Genomic DNA, 19,512 nt, shown 5'->3' with positions numbered 1-19,512 from the left:
TGTGTGCATAATGTTGAAGCGAACGCTTAGAACAATCCTACTCAAAAGTGTGATTCAGGAGATGTTCATGCACTGAGTGGAAAATGAGATGGATAATTGTAAACCAGGTTTTCAGAGAAGGCTCTTCAAATAATAGTGTTGTAGATGCACCCCACTGCATCTACAAACCCAAATTGAAGGGCAGCATTGGCCAAAACAAAATTAATGTACTATACACATATATAAACAATCATATTGAAAACTAAACTTTGCAGCACAGGAACTGAGAGCTAAACTTTAGACTTTCCCCCCCATGAGTTGGTCTGCATGTCTATCCTGAAAACGGGCAACTTTCTTACATATTCAAATATCTATTGGCAAAGTTGGGTACTTAATACTGATTTGGTACTGTGATCAAATCCGCAGCCTTTATTCAGATTGTACCTATTTCATACGATGATTTATTTCCTAATGGTAGAAAATCCAAGATCACAAAGTATGTCTATTTTGTCTTTTGATTTTGCTTTTATAGGAGTTTCAGTTCTGGTAAAGAAGATTTTGATCAAATGATTAAGAACGTATTTTAACTGTGCTATGTTTTGAATATTAAATTTCCTCTATAGGCTCATCTGTTGAATGATTGGTCCCCAGTTGGTAGCGCCAACTTCAGGAGATGCAGCCTGGCTGGCAGAATAAGGAATTGGAGATGTGGAAGTATAAATTGAAATTCATACTTCATTTTTGGTCTTTATCTGCTCCCTGCGTGGCATGAGTTGGATAGTCTCTCAATCCACCTGATCTTACCATGTTAATGTTCAGCCTTTTCTTAGACCCAAGTGATGGAGCCAGTCCATCATAGACTGAAATTCTGGAACCATGGGTATATTAGTTACTTTGCTGTGTTAAAACACTATGAACAAGGCAATATCTGTAGTAATAAGAGTGGCGGGGCTGCGTCCCCAGCACCCTGGCTGCCTGGCTAGCTTATGCCAGAAATAACAACACACAAACTGTATTCATTTAATCACTGCTTGGCCCATTTCTATCTAGCCTCTTCTAGGCTAATTCTCACATATTAATTTAGCCCATTTCTAATCATCTGTGTAGCGCCCCTAGGTGCGCTTACCGGGAAGATTCTAGCCTATGTCCATCCTGGGTCAGAGCTTCATCGCGTGCGTCTGCCTGGGAGCTGGGAGCATGGCGTCTCTCTGAGGCATCTGCTCCCGAGAGGAGAGCTGTGGAGTCTGAGCTCACTTCCTCTTCCTCCCAGCGTTCTGTTCTGTTTACTCCTCCCACCTATCTTCTAACCAATGAGGGCCAAGCAGTTTCTTTTTATTTAACCAATGACCTTCCTCCATTAAATGTCTAAAAGAAAGTGTTTGACAATGCTCCAACTGGACATCTTATATCATCAAATAAAGCCTAAAGTGTCAGAAATAGGTTACATCATGTTGAGTTGTTGGCCAAAGGGGTTCCCCAGATCCTCCCCCAAGTTCACAGGCTATTCCCTACAAACATGACGATAAAGTTTCATTGCTGAAGATATCACTTGATATGTCTTGATACGTGGGGAAATCTAGCTAGTGCCCAACTAGAAGCTTCACTCCTACTGACTAGGGTTCATGGTGCTAGAAGGTAGCTTTCATGCTGGCAGAGGAGAAAAGTAATCATCCATATCACACAGTTATGAAACCTACAATCTATATCAGTGATCTACCTGCAAGATTTACTAGTGCCACAGCAATAGAAACCCTAACTAAGATGGGGCAGGGAGTTCTATGAGAACTCACTGGCCAATAACTCAAATAAACCATTCCCGGCACTAGGCCTTTATTTGTTAGTCTATAGTATCTGGCAGGGACATTGTTTTCATATTATAGGGCAACACCATATAAACTTTCTCTCTTCCATATGCATGTGTGTTAGGAAACATCTACTGAAGTCAGTTTCTATATGCCATTTCAAGATGTCTTTAGTGTTAGTTATCTCTCTTGGCATTTCCTCCTTTAGCCTCTCTCTCATCTTCTGCTCATTTAACTATTCCTTTTCCATTATTTCTCTTCAAGCCCTTATACCACTCTGTATTATCTCCCCTCTCTTGAAAGGCCTTCTCGTGTCCTCTTACTAATTTCCTGACCTCTGCATGTACTCCAAGTGGAGCACACATATCTGATGATTCAAAGATTGCATCCACAGATGATAGAAAGTGTCCAGGTTGAAGGTCACGCAGGGCCACAGCCCACCTGTAACATTTGCAGGTTCCTGTATACCTTGTTGGATCTAGTATTAGTCCTCTTTTGCTTTGAGTCAGGACAGCGCTTCACCTAGTATCAGAGCTACATGGGTCAAAGGATAGGCTCAGAGTTGAGAGTTTATTAATCTTTGTTCTTCCATTTGAAGAATCATTAGCTAAATAAAACATAGGTTTAGATTCGTTAGACAGTAGTCAAAAAATACGTAGGTTAAAACATCACCACCAGTAAAAATACAAAAGCTGCATCAAGGCCCTGACCTCTAAGACAGTATGCGAATTTTGTTCAAGTGAAGAATGTTTATATTCTTCTGCCAGAGAACTTACTTTCTTCATAGCTCAAAGTCTGCATGTTACTCAGAGCTATCCACCCTCAAATGCACAGTTATTTTCCTGTTACATACCCTATTATAATGCCAATTTATAGTTAATTTGAATAATGTATTGTATTATCCATTTAATATTTGCTTTCTTGTTGAGGCTTTGACAAGGTAATAAATTCCATTTCCCCCATGGGTTCAGAATCTACTAAGAAATGAGATAGGAACCAGATAAAATTATTAGCCTTACTCTGCTGTCTGAAAGCTCTGCTTGCTGCTGCCAAAAGAGGAAGGATGTCAAATCCCCTAGAACTAGAGTTACAGGGGGGTGGGTGTGAGCCTCCTGATGGGGTGTGGGAACCAAACTCTGAAAGAGCAGGATGCGCTCTTAACTACGGAGGCCTCTCTCCAGCCCCCATTCCAGAATTCTTTACCTTGCAGGAATCTTGCAATCTCTGGTATTAAAAATAAGTTTCACTCCTTTTGAAAGAATGGCTTGATAGAGTTTGATGAGGCTATTAGAGATTCCTGGAGATGTTGACTCAGAGGGAGTTAAGAAGAAAGCAGAACCTGATATTCCTCACTGGAAGTAAGGGATGGCTGGATTAATTCTTTGTTTTTTTTTCTTCCCACAACCCAAAAGGCAGTATATGAAACTTATTTTCTTATATCCATTATGTATTTTTGGAGCACCAGCCCTCTCTTTATTGCAGTAATAGCACATCTGTAATACGAAGTACAAGACAAGTTCTAACAATAGGAGCAGCAGGAGAAAGGAATGAGGAAACCAACTCGTCAGGTCCCATTCTGTTCAGGAGATCAAGAGCAGGGGCCAAGGAAGTCCTTCTGATGACTGGCTTTCTCCCAGGAAGGTGGACATACAAAGCTCACGCCAGGATTCTGAGAGCAACGAAGAGTTGAGGGACTGAGAAGCTCAAAGCACCAGTACATCTCAGCATTCTTTATTTCTGAGGGAAGTGGGGAGCCCACCTTTGACCCATTCTCGACAAGGCCTAGCTGATGCTTTGGGTTAAAACAGGTGGCGGTCATCATCTGATTTAGAATGTGCAGCTAATAAGAACAGACCACCATACATGGTGAGGTAGCTGTCATTCTGCTCCTGGAACTTGTGTGTTCTAGTGAGAGGTGCCAGTCAAGATTCAGAGGGCTTTTAAAAGGCATCTCTTAACTTGGTGGAACTGAGACTTCAATCTGATTCTTAGTTCTGACGGCTCTGTATTCACACAACTTAGCAAAGTTCTAGGTGTTGTTTTCCAACCCTTGAATGAGAGCTAGGAGACTGAATGAGTGGGTAGAAGGAGGCTGCTGAGACTGTACCATGATTCTCTCCTCTGTGTAAGTAGCAGAAGGGCTGAGCAGGGAGTGGGGCTAGAAAGAGCTATGTCTCGGTAGAGAGATACCAAAGACAAGTTGTTCATGTGCCGTCCATATTCTTGATCTAGGAAAAGGGCTTTGGGGGCAGCCACAATTTGGTATTAGAAAAGAGCCATGTGACATTTTCGTGAGGGTGGCCTCTATGGCCTTACTATCGAGACTGTGTAGATTTATAGTGCACACAGATGATAGTTTTGCTTGTGATGTATGGTGATAGCAATAGAAGTTTTCAACTTCCCATCAATTATGTCAAATTTGTTAAGGACAGTGGTGTCAATGAGGCAAGATCTTTGATCTAAAAAATGATCAACTAAGACTGTGTTGAACTTCATCATGGCCCTTGGCTTGATTGTCCATGGAAGGCATCTCCATAAACAGTACCACCTAAGTGTATCAGGAATAATAAATTTGGCCAGGGACGTCACTAAAGGTCATGATCTTGTGCGTAGCCAGTTTTGTCCCTGAGTTTTGTGAAAGGACCGTGGCTCACTTGCCATACAGCCTGCACTGATGAAGAGGTCACCGGGGTTCTGAAGGACAGGGTAGGGCAGTCACACACTGCATGTATACACACAGAGCTGCTCTACAACCCTGGCATGGAATGGATCACAGGAGCAATGAGGGTGATGAAACCATTCTCCAAAGCCGGCAGGCAATCTTGGCAAGCTCAGCAGCCCTCCCCACTCTCTGCACACCACCACAGAAGGCGACAACACAAGGGTGCTGGCAATGTCGTGTAGCCATGCTATTCCAGAGCGTGTCTCTGTGACACTGTGCCCGTGCAATCTGCAGTCTCCGGGAGAGCCTGCTTGATTGTGGAAGTCACGATGCTGAATGTCCCCATCGCCTTCCCTTCCAACTTGCTGACAACAGATTCACAGAGCTGGATGGCAGCGTCTGCATCTACATTCCCAGTGATGAGATGATCACACATCTAAAGAAAGAACCCACGTCTTCTGGATTTAAGCTCTTGGAGCTCACAAGGTCCTTTGGCATCCCAAGCCTGCCATCCAGAGTTCCCCTGGTAGCACTAAGTTTTGGTAGTTTTGGGTGGCCCCTTTATCTTCTGATTTCCTGCTATCTGGGGCTTGAAACTGCTGAGCAGGCCCAGTTGCTGAAGTCGAGTGAATATCCTCAGATGGGGCAGCCTCTGGGGTCCCACTGGTGTTGGGGATGCTACTTTGCTTACACAGCCACCTACTTCCATATCCAACAGCGTTTGCCTTTCTCTTTTGGAGCCTCTGACTTGACGACATCAGTCCATGACCGGATGGATTTTTCCACATCTCTCCCATGCTTCTGATTGAACGTCTCTCTGGAAAGTTCTGCTCAGTTTTTAGACCTGCAGGGGATGTTTTACTGGTAGCCAAAGGATCATGAGACCCTTTCTTCAAGCCTTCCCTGGTGCTTTTTCCCCTATTCTTTGATGTTTTCTTGAGTTTCCCAGCCCTTCTTGTTTCTATCACGGACCTCACAGACTTCATGACCTTTTGAGAATCTTTAAATTTCTTCATGAGAATGGGACCAGAGATTTTATCCCGCACTCTGCTCGATGAAGGAATTGCCAAAAGTCATTTTACCAACACAAAGTGTCATGCAATGCCCTTAAGTTCTTTGTTGTTGTAACTGAGTGGTACTTATCTATAGTAGGGCCATGGTCTGAGAAATGGCCCTATTGGTTGTATCAGGTGGTATCAGGAGTCATGAATATCAACTCAGATCCTGGCTGTGGTAGGACCACGGACCCAAACATGGCCTCTTGCTGTAGCCCAGGCTCAGATGTCATCATGGCCCCAGGTGGTAACACAGGTCATACAAATTAGCATGGCCCCAGCGGAAGCATGACTCTCTGATACCATCATGGATTCAGGTGTCTGATCAGACCCTGGTCATCCACATGGTTTTCCATGGTTACTGAAGCCGTGGACATCAACACAGAGTCTGACTGGGGCAGGGCCATGGGCCCAGACACAGACCCCAGCAGCAACACAGGCCTGGATGTCTTCATGTCCCATAGTGGCAGTACAGGCCACTCAGATCAACATGGCCCTGGTGTCAGCACAGACCTTGGACACCACAGTGGCCACAGGAAGTGGTCCACACCCTGGGTATCTGCGTGCTTTTGGTGACAACATGAGCCATGGATATCAACATAGACCCTGGATATCACAGCCACAGAGGTGGCCTTAGGCAGCAGTCCAGTCCTGAAATTTACCCTTGTCCCAGGTGGCAAACAGGTCACCAACATCAACCTGTTCCTCACAGCCCGCACTTCTTCAGAACAACCTCTTACTGCAGTGCATGGACCCTTCTGCCTCCTCCTCTCCCATCTCACCACCCTATACTACTTCATCATATTGGTAGGCCACCACCCTGCCCCACAAAGTGCCGCGCAGACATGTGGATGCTTTAGGCAGGATGGACTGTGAGAACCCAGGCTGCCCAGTGGGTATCTTTTGCCCGTTTGCACCACATTGGATCAGGGGGCATGTGGATGCTTCAGGGAGCTCAGACAATGAGGACCCAGGCTGACTGTGGGTGTCTTTCACCCACCTGAGCCCCATGGCATCAGGGGGTTTCCCAGATGAATTCTTAAAGTGAAATCATGGATGGGAAAGAATGCCAGCTAAGCCCAGGGGCAAGGAAATGGAGAAGGTCCTCCCTGCGGTATTAGTGAAGGGTTAGTTAGACATCGGAGGTGTAGAAGGATGGGATGGGATCAGCTGGTGGTGTGGTTTGAATGTGTAGTGTCTCCACCAGGATCATGCATTTGAACTTGGCTCTTAGACGGTGATACCGTTTGGGAAGGCTGTGGAACCTTTAGGAGGTGGAGCCTCGCTGGAGGAAGGGAGTCACAGAAACAGGTGGTATAGCTTAGTTCCACTCCTGTTCCCATTGGACTCCCTGACGACGGATGAATGTAATGAATTGAGTCCATGCTCCTACCTCCTTGCTTTCCCTGCTGTGATGGAGTGGATCTTCTTGAGCTATAAGCCAAAGGGAGCCTTCTTTTCCTTAAGCTACTTCTTGTCAGGTATATTGTCATAACATTGAGAAATGTAACTAATCAGTACACGTGGCTTATAGAAAGAAGCCCCCCCCAATGCCATTGTCTTTTTTATATTTATTTATCTATTATGCATACAATATTCTGTCTGTGTGTAGGTCTGCAGGCCAGAAGAGGGCACCAGACCTCATTACAGATGGTTGCCGGGAATTGAACTCAGGACCTTTGGAAGAGCAGGCAACACTCTTATCCACTGAGCCACCTCTCAAGCCCCAAATGCCATTGTCTTAACTAAACTGATTTGGGAAACACAGGATCTTGTGGCTCATCTTGGGACTGCTGCTAGTTTATTGTAACTGTTCGTTTCACTCCATCAGGAACTCAGTCTAAATCCACAGCTAGGAGGAATGTGAACCTGAATTTCCCAGGTATGTTGTGGGTGGGTGAGGCTGCTGTTTGGAAGAGCGTTTCGTGTGTTTGAACCCTAAGAAACACTGGCTTCAATTTCAGGGCATGTGCAGTTTGTAATTGTTTTAAAGGAAGGGCATTTCACCACACACTGAAGGGAAGATCCGTGAGGACCAGGAAGTGCTCAGCAAACTTCTCTCTCCACTTTGGGAATCCAGTCAGTTCGTCATTTATTAGTCTGGTTTTACGTTAGATTCCATGTTATAAGGATTGTGTTAGGAGATCTGACGTAGGGACAGAATGACCTCTAGACATGTAAGTTAAAGCCAAGCAAATTTCTCATGGCCAGTGCCGTGAGTCAGGCGGACGTCAGGAAGGGTTTGGCAGATTTGGGTCTTCTGGTGCATTTGATTTTGAAGACCAAAGGAACTTGGGACTGGCAGCTCACTTTTGTAATTTTTTTTTCTTTTAACAAGGAAGATTTCAGACTGGATTGGACTGTGCAGATCATCAAATCATCCAGCTCTTTTTTTTTTCTTATGACAACAAGACTCAGAGGGCTCAGCATGTGTTAAAGGTTACTAACAGTCAGTGGGACTTCCAGGGTCTCTTTAACTCAAACTCTGCTTGGATAAGCCTGGAGTACAGGGGCATTTCCCAATTTGGGCACATATGTGACATGCTGAGGGCCAGACACCCATAGTGTACCCTCTCATCCTTCCTCTGGGTTGTCTTCATGTCTAAGTCTTAGGGGAATCCCCAGTTCTTAGAAGCCCCACCAGGGACAGCTTCAGAGAAGCCCCATGAGGACTGACGGGCCTCCCAGGCGTATCCTTCCTTTACCAGCACGCTTGCTGGTAGCTGTATGGGAAAATACAAAGACTCGTGTTGTTTTCCTTTCCTTAGCATTCTGGAGAGGAGAGACTTGATGTCATATGATCAGCTACAGTGATCCACTGTGTCTGGGAGGTGGCTCCTTGTCATGTGCTCTTTAGTGCTTACCCCATCACCTGAGACACGGCAGAAGCCATCCCCTCTCCACTGTTCTGGGGTTTCAGCCTCAGGAAACCGGGACCCACTGGGACCTCCTTTAGATTGCAAAGAAAGGCATTGGCAAGTCCCCTAGGACTGAGAACAGCCAGCAACGTGCGGCTGCCTGCGGGAGTGTGGGAAACTATGATGCAAGCTTTCCTTCTTTTAAAAACCCAACCCGACGCTCTCTTGCGGGGGCTCAAACCTTGTCCAGGAGATTTTCGTGGAGTGAATGCAATTTTGAGGTCACCAAAAGGAAGGCTGAAGTTTTAGAACCAGATAGGGGCTGTTTCAAATAGATTGCCTGACCTCTGGGGGAGAAAAGCAGGAAAGCAATCTTCCCATCAGGGTATTTTGGAGATGGAAAGGGTCCCAGTGATTATTTGGTTTCCTTGTTGTTGTACAAACAAGAAGTTAATGACTTGCATTCCTTGCTATTTGAACTTTACTTCAGTAACATATTCAAATATTTTCATCTTTAAAATGGATAGAACATCTCCCGCCTGGGTACCCTGAATGCCCTTCGCTCAAATTTCCCATTCCACATTCGTGTTTCCTGAACATGTGGCCGTGGTATGGCTCATTAAAATAGGAACCAGACAGTGGCTCTGGGGTCTTTATACTTTAATCCTGGGTCTTACGATGGGCTCCCGTCTTTTGAAGCAGGGTCCCTTGACAGTTACAAAAACTGCCTGGGATTCAGATTTCCAAATGCCAAAAGTTCTGTCCTGGCTGCTTTGATGAGCACAGCTAACAGACACGACACACAGTCTCTCCCTTTGAGAAGCTACTCTGTGCTGCCAACTGTTAAGGGATTTTAATAGTCTAGGATGTTCATGACTGATGTCCTTATTTTCAAATGGCCCACAGCAAAGAGATGAGGGGTGGTTGTCCGGTTTCAGCTCTCAGAGAGGTGATGGACAAACTCAGCAGACCCAACTGTGAGCTTTTAGAAGCAGGAGTCCAACTGTGCAAACCTCACTGTAACTTGAGTACTGTTTGGCGCACGAGGTTTTCAATCATTTCTTGTGGAATAGGGCATGCCTTCATTTTCAGGTCGAGGGTGTGCCAGAAGCCTTTAAATGGTAAGCTAAAGGATCCGCCAGGATTAGCCTTAGCCTATTCCTGGTTGATCTCGGATGTGTGCACTATTTAGTGAGCGCATGCTCAGCTGTCTTTGTGACAAAACACCTGGAACAGTCAACTTAAAAGGAAGGAAGGTTTGTTTGGGTTTGCTTTAGAGCACGCCACTTCCTCTCGTGGTAGTTGGGAATCAAAGAAAGGGAGAGGAAGTGTGTCCTTTTAGGGCACATACCTCCTTTCAAGACCATGCTCCCAGCGACCCAACTTCATACAGCTAAGTCCCTCTTCTCAAAGGGCCACCACATGAGAACGGCATCACAGACTGGCACAAGCCTTTATTTAATTCGTAGGCCTCTGGGGGACATTTCAAATCCACAGTACAACAGTGGGGAGTCACTGAGGGCGAGATACCAGAGAATCAGCTCGAAGAAAGCACTGTTCACTCTAGTGGGAGATTTCCATGCTTGGGAATGAGATGCAGCTGGGCTTCCATGCCAGCTCTTCTGCGTTCAACAGGCTAACTTCACCCAGGTGTTTCATCTGTAACACTGGGTTAATAGTATTTTGCAAATATGACTTACAATGATTAAGTGGAATAAGTAACATTTTTAGATATTGCAGACACCCAGAGGGCTGTCTATTTTTGTTGCCATTAGTAATTAATTCTAATGATTACTGGTAATAATGTAGGCAGGTTTACATGGGGGGGGGGGGGGGGGGAGGAAAAGCTTCGTATGGTGTTATAGCTTTTGTAACCACTAGAGGGCAGAATAAGCCCACTGTTTGAAATCAAGTTTCTACCCAGATGGCTCAGTGTTCAACATAGCTCTTTTTGGTTAGGAGTTTAACACATTTAGAGGCCTAAACAGCTTAGTCTAATATTTTAAAAATGGCAGATTCTAACCTCCAGACTTCTATTCATCTGGGTATTGATGGGAACAATCTATTAAGCATTCTCCATCCCAGATGCTGAAAATATTATTGAAATGAGAACCCAACTGGGTCTGATTTTTTTTTCTTTGAGTCTTAAACATTAATCCAGGTTATCTAAAAACATAAAGCTGTCTTTGGGCATTGAGAATTTTATGACGAGTTGGCCAAGCTGTTAAACTTAGGCCTCTCTGCAGCAAGGGTGAGTTCATCCTAAATTCTAAACCCTGCCTAGCTCAGTAGGAAACATTTTGGTAACTAGAGGATTAAAAAAACAGACTCTTTTCTACTGAGGACTTACTGTGCACTCCTTTTTGTAGGTTCTTGGGATTCAGTTTTTGAGAAAAAAAAGGGGGGAGAGGGGGAGGAAGAGGGAGAGGAAGAGAGAGATTGGGGGTTGGAGGTGGAGGGCGGGGAAGGAGAGGTAGACAGGATACAACTGAAAATATGAGTGTTCTCAAATTTCTAAGAGGGAAGTGACAGAGAAGAGCTAGACAGTGTTTCGGAGCAATAGAGCAGGGGCTGGCTGCTCACGCTTGTAGCGGGCATGGCAGACCGGCAAGTCCTTCGAGTCCCTTTGTTAGAGAGGCCTTGCTCCAGCCCTACCCCGTGGCTGATGAGCAGGGCTCCACTGATATCGGCTCCCGTAGGGGGGCGCTCACACCTGTGCTGCTAAACCTTCTAGCTACGACACACAAGTGTGTTGCTAAGAGCCGCACGGAGTCTGTCAGAGGCGATTTTCTTTTACTATGAATCTCAGCTAGAAACGAGCAAGGTTATAGCTTGCTTTATCGTCCCGTGAGTCATGCTAACTTCATTTTGCCCCTTGATTCTGCTAGGAAGGCGGGAAAATCGCCTGGATCAATTCGTGTTTCCTGTTCTCGAGCTGATGGTGTGACAAGGGGCGGAGGGTGATATAAGGGTGTTGGTGTGTGTGTGTGTGTGTGCAGGAAGGTCCTTTCGTTCCTGACATTGTTTGGCCTCACAGGCATCTCTTGAGACGTCTGCTCTTCATTTGGTCCCTGGTTCCAGTTTATTTCGCTTGCAGACGGGACAGCTAGCCTCTTAGGGTTTGAAACCCATCAGCTCCTCGCACTGCCTCCTGGCCCTGGCTGGGCGTGGGTGCGGTGCATGAATCATTCCTTTACACTGCAGTTCAGCAAAATCTATGAGTAATTTTTGCCTATGAACGTCCTGTCCCAGAAACACCAGGCAGCCGTTGCCGCGTCTTGCAGCCTCTCAGGTGCTTCCCAAGAAAAGGACGTCTTTCTCGCTTTCAAATATCTAACAGCTGCCTGGGGACTTGGGGGGTTAGCTCAATGAACCCCTTCCTCAACATCCTCCCTCCACACTCTCTTAGCTCCTCGTTAGGCTTTGTGGCCCAGGCTTGGAAAAATCCTCTCAAATCTAGAAATTGAAGGAATTTTTTCTCTTTTATTCATGATTTGTCTCTAAAAACCTGTCCCACAAATTCCCCGTTTTACCTAAACGCCCTCTCTTTTTGAAGGAGCAAATCCAGAATGACTTCTCCAGGTGATTTGTTCCTCTCCTGGCTGTGTTTCTCTACTTCTTTTCACCCTAAAAGTCGGTCTGGGCTTCATGATGGGCATGAGAGGAAGGTCGGGAAGGAGAAAGCAAATACTGGGAGAAAAATTGGTTCATTTCTTAAATATGGTATCCTGCTATACTAATAACAAAGTACTCACATTTGTGAGTGATCTATCTTTTTATAAATTGGAGTGGTTTCAAGGTTATCCCACAGCTACTCCCATTAATTCCTTACATTTCAGTTCAATCATCCCCCCCCCCCCCGCCCCAGGGAAGAATATTCTGAACTAACCCATTCGAGTCTCTGTGCCATTCTTGGCCTCCTGTAATACTGGGTCTCATTTTGTGAAACTGTGGAGGCCTATGAACAACAGAATTCACTCTTAGAGCGTTGTTTTGAGACAAGATGTCACTATGTAGCCTCGGCTGGCCAGGAACTTGCTGTGAAGACCAGGGTGGCCTCCATCTCACAAGAACCCCTTGCCCTGCCTCTGGAATTCTGGGATTCCAGGCATGCGTCACCACACTGGGTTCTCCTTGTCACTTTTAACATACAGCCACATTCCACGTGGGCTTGAAGCTCTGCTCCCTTCACTGCCGCGGACCCGCAGAGAACCTTTCTGCTTGAAGGTAAAATCATCTTAACTTTGTTGTAGCCTTGATTCACAGCTGCCTGTTCCAGTTGGTGCTGAGGTCACAGAAGGACTCAGATTCTACCTCTTCTTCTCATCCCTGCCTGGGATATTTGGAACAGCTGTACAGTGTGTGCCACCGATTAGGAGCTCCTTGCCACTGGGGTGGCAGCTCTTCCTTACATCCTGCGTGCTCATTCTGGAATGGGGGGACAGAGGAAAGAGGCATGTGTCATATGCCAGAAATGGCTCACTACCCTGGCCGCCTGTGGGAGAATCTTGCATAATCGAATTGCAGACTCTTCTCCATTCCTGCCTCCTAAATATAGTGAAATAGTAAAATCTACCCGAGAGAGAGAGAAAAGAAAAGAAAAATTCACTAAGTTTGATTTAGCAAAAGAAGAGAAATTAGGTGACTCAGTAAACTTAACACAAGAATCAACCACCCTGGACACGATGGAAAGGCTCACGAGGTGCTGGAAGAGAGGGGGAATCTAGCCTGACCTCTCACAGCTGGCCTGGGGATACAGCAAAACCCCAGACTTTTCATTAGGACTTCACATTTGAACAGAAGAAAATCGAACAACCTGGTGTCATATGTATGTTTCCTCTGTCTGAGGAACTGCAAAGATGATGCTGGGAGGGAAGGGAGCAGCGTGGGAAAGTACCTACGTGGTCAGGCATAGAGCTGGAGCAGTGCACCAGAGCCCGGAGTTTCTGGGCAGTAGAAACAAGACGCCCCATCACCGGGTGTGTCGGGTACAATGATATGCCACACAGCACAGATGTGAACACATTTTGCAAAGACAGTTTTCTAGCCACAATTCCCCTTGTCTCCATCTTTGTCCTTGACAGGAAAGGAAACTGGTTGTCGATGCAGAGCGAAGAGGAGAGGCAGGAAAGTCTGTGCAGGGCTGCCGAGCCCTGGGAAAATGCAGGTAGACAGCATGGCTGCTGTGTAAACTGCTCCTATAAAAGGCCTAAGAAAATTTGAGCATAAAAACATGGGCTGTTCTGCTCAGTCTGGTAGTACAGGCTTTATTATTAGCTACTGTGGAGGCTGAGGCAGGAGACTTGTGAATTCAAATAAATCCTCGGCAACTAAGAGGGAGCCTGTCTCAAAAAACAAGCACACAAGGAAACGAACAAACAAGCAAGCAAACAAACACCCCCAACGCATTGGGGACATAGCATAGTGGAAGGGCACTTTCTTACCAGCATATGTGAGGGTTCCATCCCAAGGGCTGCAGAAACAAGAAACCAGACCTCCAAATAACTCAAGGAAGTAGCTCTCCCTACCCAGTGCAGGGTGCCCATGAAAGAAGTGCTTAAGGCAGTAAGAGAACCGTTTTTTTCTGAATGAGAGGCCAGTCTGCAGAGCCAGTTTTGAGTCCTTCCAGGGAGGGTGTAAAGTGATGAGCCCATTAGAGAATATGTGTAACTGTCTCAGAAAGTGAGAGCGAGAAGTACCACACGATCACACGAACCCACTCGAGATAGCTATTCAACAGAACTGAAGAAATGACGTTGTAGGGTTAAGGTCTTCTCACAACAGCTAAGCTATGGACACAACTCCAATGTCCATCACAAGTGGTAAAAAAAAAATGTCACATAGGCAAACAGTGAGTGCTGTTGAGCCTCGTGCATTAGCATACATTGATTGGGTCGAAATACCGCATCTGCTGAAGGACATATGTCCTGATGCCATGTATATGAGACGGTGAAATGTGTGGATATGGTCAGCACAGTGGTAACCAAGGGCGGGGCAGAAAGGAAAAGGAAAATGGGAGTGGTTATTGAATGATCATAAGGTTTCAGTTATGGGAAGGGATTCATCTTGAGATCAGGCACACCCCACGTTACCCAGAGACAGTGCGGCATTACATACCGTTTGAAAGGACAGACCATATGTTCAGTGTTTTTACCCTAATAAGAAAAGAACAAAGGCTCCAAGGAATGCAGCAGTTATAAGAACTTGGAGGGAACGGCAAGCAAATAAAACCTCTTAAGGCATGAACTGAAATGGGAACACAGTCTTGGTAAATACAGCTGGTGAACACTGACCCCATAAAAACGTACGGCGAATTCTAAGCGGCCATGGGCATCATGTCTGATGAACAAAACGAGACTTATAAACACAGACAAGGTAAACATGTAATATGATCATAAACAGAAGAAGGGGGAGAAAGGACAACACATGTTATTTATTATTTCTTTTATTTCTGTATGTGTGGTACATGTTTATGAGTGTGCTCGTTCATGTGTGAACATGTATGTGGAGGCTAGAAGCTGATGTTGGGTATCACCCTTAGACATTCTCCACCTTCTTTTTTGAGACACGGTCTCTTACTGATCATAGAGTTCACCAATCGTGTAGATTGACTGGCCAGCAGGCTCCTGGGGTTTTCCTGTCTTCACTCCCTCCTCTGAAGTATGGCGGTGCCTTTTGTAGACTACCACACTGACCTTTTACACAAGTGCTCAGTATCCAAACTCAGGGCCTCATGTCTATGGAGTTACCCAGTGAACATGGAGTCTCCTGTGTCCGAGTCTTGCTTAAACTCATCGTGTAGCTAGGGAGATGAACTTGAACTCCAGATCTTTCTAGGAACCTCTCAAGTGCCAAGATTTGTAGGCCATGCATAGGCTTATACCATGCTGTGATAGAGCCCAGGACTTTGTGCATGCAAGGTAAGAACTCTCCAAACTGAGCTGTATCTTCAGGAAATGTGAGACTATGTCTTTACCCTTCTTAGCCAGCAGTGGGGAGTAACCAGAAGTGTCCTTACCAAAATGACTAGCTTTCGTGAAATACAAATCCCCTAACGTTTTAAAAACTCACTTCTTAACCCCAGAGGTACCCTTTAAACACTGAAGAGTGGGGAAGCATGTATTTGAGGCGCAATGATTTCTTTAATATTAACATATTTTTTTTACTTCTTTTAAAGCCAAAGTAAATTTAAAATGAGTATTTTTTAATGAAAACGACTTATATAAGTATAAGTTACTTTTTATAAATGAAATTTCCTTTCCCCCTCTTTTTGCACTTATCTTTCTTTATTGCTGTACTTAAGTATAAAAAGCTATGCGGGATCATTTAAACATAACACGAACAGGACTTATTCTTGGTTTAGAGTCTTGCTTATTACATTAGACTGTGTGATTTTCTGAATCAAATTGTTTATAATAGACACGTATTTCTGTGTGTGTGTTTATGCATGTGTGTGTGCAAACTCAAGGCTGAGGTTAGGAGTCTTCTTCACTTGCTTTCCCACCTGAATTTTCTTAAGACAGGGCCTCTTACCAAATGTGGAGCTCATCAGTCAGCTAGCCTATCTGGCCACTAAGTCCAGGGCATCTTCCTGCCTTCATCTCTGCAGGTCTAGGTGCTGGGGATCCCAACTCAGGTCCTCATTCTTTGGGAGCACGTGTTTTAATTATTGCACAATTTCTCTAGTCCATGACATGCGATGTTTTACACAGCAGGAGATTAAAAAACATAAATACCCTCCCTCCAAAAAGCCCAAACAAAACTGGGCATGGTGGTGCATGCCTGTAATGCCAGTGCGTGAGAGGCTGAGGCAGGAGGATCGGAAGTTTAAAGTCATCATTGGCTATATAGTAAGTTTGAGGCCAGCATTGGCTATAGAAGACTCTGTCTCAAACAAAACAAAACAAAAACCCCTTCACACAATAAATAAATAAGTCAACTAAATATTAGAAATTAACATGACAAATTATGAGTGCTCAATTCTGGATAGGGCACAATCGGATAATGATTAGATTTTTTTTTCACTTTGTACTTTTAGTTTGTAGAGTGTGCTGGGGAGACAGTTCTGTCTGTGCACTTTCTACCTAGCCAGATGACCTGAGTTCAATACCCAGGAACCACGTTGTGGAAGGAAAGAACTAACTCCCACAGGTGTCCTCTGCTCACCCATGTACTGTGACATACCTACATGCACGTGCGCACACACACACACACACACACACACACACACACACACACACACAACGTTAAACATTGTATAGGGAAAAATAAAGAAGGTCTGAGAATATCTGCTTTATACCGGTTGGTTAGCACTCATGCTTCAAGGCTGCCTAAGACATCAAGGACAGGCTGAGGGAGTAAGTGGCTGGCCAGTGGTCTCTTGGTTCTGTCATAATTAGATGGCTGTAGGCAGGCTGCTGTGGCACATGGCCACTCTGAGGTGGTCAAAGGGAAATCTGACAGTGTCTGTTAGTAAGTCCAGGTTTCTTTCAAGGGTCTGTGAGAAACAAGAGAACAGCGAGACCCATTCATCTGTGCACACACTTAACTATGGCCCACTCGACTTTTCCCTCGAAGCCTAACACCTAGTAAAGTCTGAGAACATTCATAGGTGTTAGGTTTTTTTTTTTTTATTGAACCAGGATGAAATGTTAGTCTACTCATTAAGCATCCAACCGAGATGGAAGTATGTTCTTGAAAACTAATGAAACAATAATAATTTTATGGCAGAATTTTGTGAAGATTATGTCACATTCAAAGGAAGAGGGTCTGGTATTCAGACAACAGTGGGGGAGAGAAGAGGATCATGGTTGATAATTTGCTACGTGATAGTGATGTCTTACTCATAGCTTCCCCTATCTTTCCTTGGTACCCAGAGGCTGGGAAACAGTATGGTGGTTTGGATGAGAATGGTCTCTGTAGGCTCAACGGTTTGAATACATGGGCCCCAGCTGGTGGAACTGTTTGGGAAGGATTAGGAGGTGTGGCCTTGTTGGAGGAGGAGTGTCCCTGGGGGTGGGATTTGTGGTTTCAAAAGAATCGCTCCATCCCCACTCTGTCTCTTTCTGCCTCTTGTTTGTGCATAGGATGTGAGCCCTCAGGATGACAGCTGTTCTTGCTAGTATGCCTTTGATCCACCATCATGGACCCGAACCCTCCAAAACTGCAGGTCTGCTTTCCTTAGTTGCCTTACTCATGGTATTTTGTCAAGTAATAGAAAAGTAACTAAGACATATGGAGAAGTCCACAGTGCATGGGCATCAAGGTCAAATTTTTGCTCATAGATTCTAAAGCTTCAGCTCTTACTACAGCTTCCTTTTTCAGAAATTGGAATCGGAGATCCTATGACTATTGGTTACATTATAATGATGTGGGTTTTGTGATATTTTGTTTATTATATAGCAGATAAAGCTTGCCTGAAAGACCAGAGAAACAAAGCAGCCAACAACTAGAGAGCTCTTACCTCTATGAAATTTTTAGACCCGAAAGAGAACGAGTTCCTTTCTTATCCCACCATATATCCTATTCCTCTCTAATACTGGTATTAAAGGCTTGCACTGTTGTCACCTGGTCTTCATGGCTAATTAGTGCGGCTGCTGGCATTAAAGGTGTGCGCCACCACTGCCTATGGCTGACTAGTATGGCTAGCTTTGCATCCAGATCTATTAGTTAGATCAGAAACAAAATATCACTATATGTGGGTGTAAAATGCAATGAGGACTTCAAAGGGAAAGTCACTTCTCAAATACAAAGTGGGGGCTTGATCTCCACCCCTTGTCAAGAATAATCATGGACCTGACTGTGATTATGATCTGAAATGTTCATTTTACTATTTTGCCTATTTCCAGTCTGACCACTTTCCAATTCACATAGGGATTCCCCTGGCACCCTATGAAGTTAAATATGAATAGAGGGAGAGGAGAGACTGTGAGGTGGTGACTCTAAAGCCCAAGAGAACGACATGTGTGTGAAGGCTACAAGCCATCTTCTGCACTGAGATCAGGAGAGATACAGTGAAGATCCAGCATCTTCCCACTTCAGGAAATGATGCTGAGACCCAAAGTGGCAAGTATTACTTAGGCTTGTCTAACTAGTAGTTAGTAATGCGGTGTCAAAAGGACTCAGCTTCCTGATTTAGAATTATCACCTATATTGTGGAATATAGTGTCCTTTAACCAGACTGGGTTATGGAGGGAGAAGCATAGCAGTTCAAAGGAGATACCTGAGTGGGTTAAATGCTTGCCATGCACGAAAGCCTGAGTTTGGATCCCTAGAACCCATTTAAAGCTGGGTATGGCAGTGCAAGCATTCAGTTCCAGCACTTCTGTTTTGAGATGAGAAGTGGAGACAGGTGAACTGGAAGAGCTGGTAAGACAGCTAGCCTGACATATACTGTGACAAATAGGAAGCCCTATCTAAAAGTATAGAGATGTCAAGGGCTGACACCCCAGGTTGTTTTGTTGTCTTGGGATGTCCACGTATGACCTGTGGCATGCATGTGCCCAAACATTCTCTCTCTCTCTGTCTCTCTCCATCTCCCTCACATACTCCTATCTAATAACGGTGGTAAATAGACTAGAGATTGACTGTAAACCCTCCTGCCATCAGTGATGGGTAATCTCTGAAGATTCCACTAGGATGTATGCTTTATCTCCTCCATCTCCCCTACCTGTAGTGAAATCCTCTGTGTGTATTTCCAGAGTGCTTTACCATCTTTCCCTCTTCCCAGTTCACACAAGGATCAGTGAGCGTATTGGCCACTTGCAGAAATATTGTTGGTTAATAATTCTTCTCTAAGATATGTCCTTAGGAAAGGCATAGAAAAGACTAAAAAGTGATCATCCCCACCCCCTGAATTGGCATCAGGAGGTTAGGGACCAAAGGGAAGATACAGATTGGTGATTGAAGAGTTGGTAGTAGCACAGTCAAGAGCTAAGATTGGTCCCTGTCCACTATTGCTGGAACTACAGACATTTATTTCACAGTCCCTTGAAGAATTTCAGCCATAAAACAGTGCAGAAAATCAACATGTAGGCCCACAGAGGCCTGAGAGCAGGAGGGAGCTGCAGTTGCTGCTTCTAACTTGTTAGATATGTCTAGCCTGAAGCCAGTGGGTTTGCTGACCACGTTTCCCTTCTGTGGGGACTGAACAAATG

The 19,512-nt window shown here is 44.9% G+C and overlaps 1 pseudogene; it reads right to left on the bottom strand.

Annotated features, from left to right (window-relative positions):
- Positions 1–4,551: 4,551 nt before the first annotated feature.
- LOC121452466 lies at positions 4,552–5,459 on the bottom strand (annotated as a pseudogene).
- Between the last annotated feature and the right edge of the window lie 14,053 nt (positions 5,460–19,512).

Source organism: Microtus oregoni, unplaced genomic scaffold, assembly GCF_018167655.1.
Source record: "Microtus oregoni isolate MIOR12 unplaced genomic scaffold, Mior012 000009F_ref0000495, whole genome shotgun sequence".
Taxonomy (NCBI): Eukaryota; Metazoa; Chordata; class Mammalia; order Rodentia; family Cricetidae; genus Microtus; species Microtus oregoni.
The sequence above is the reverse complement of the archived record's forward strand: the minus strand, read 5'-3'. Positions and strand labels throughout refer to the sequence as shown.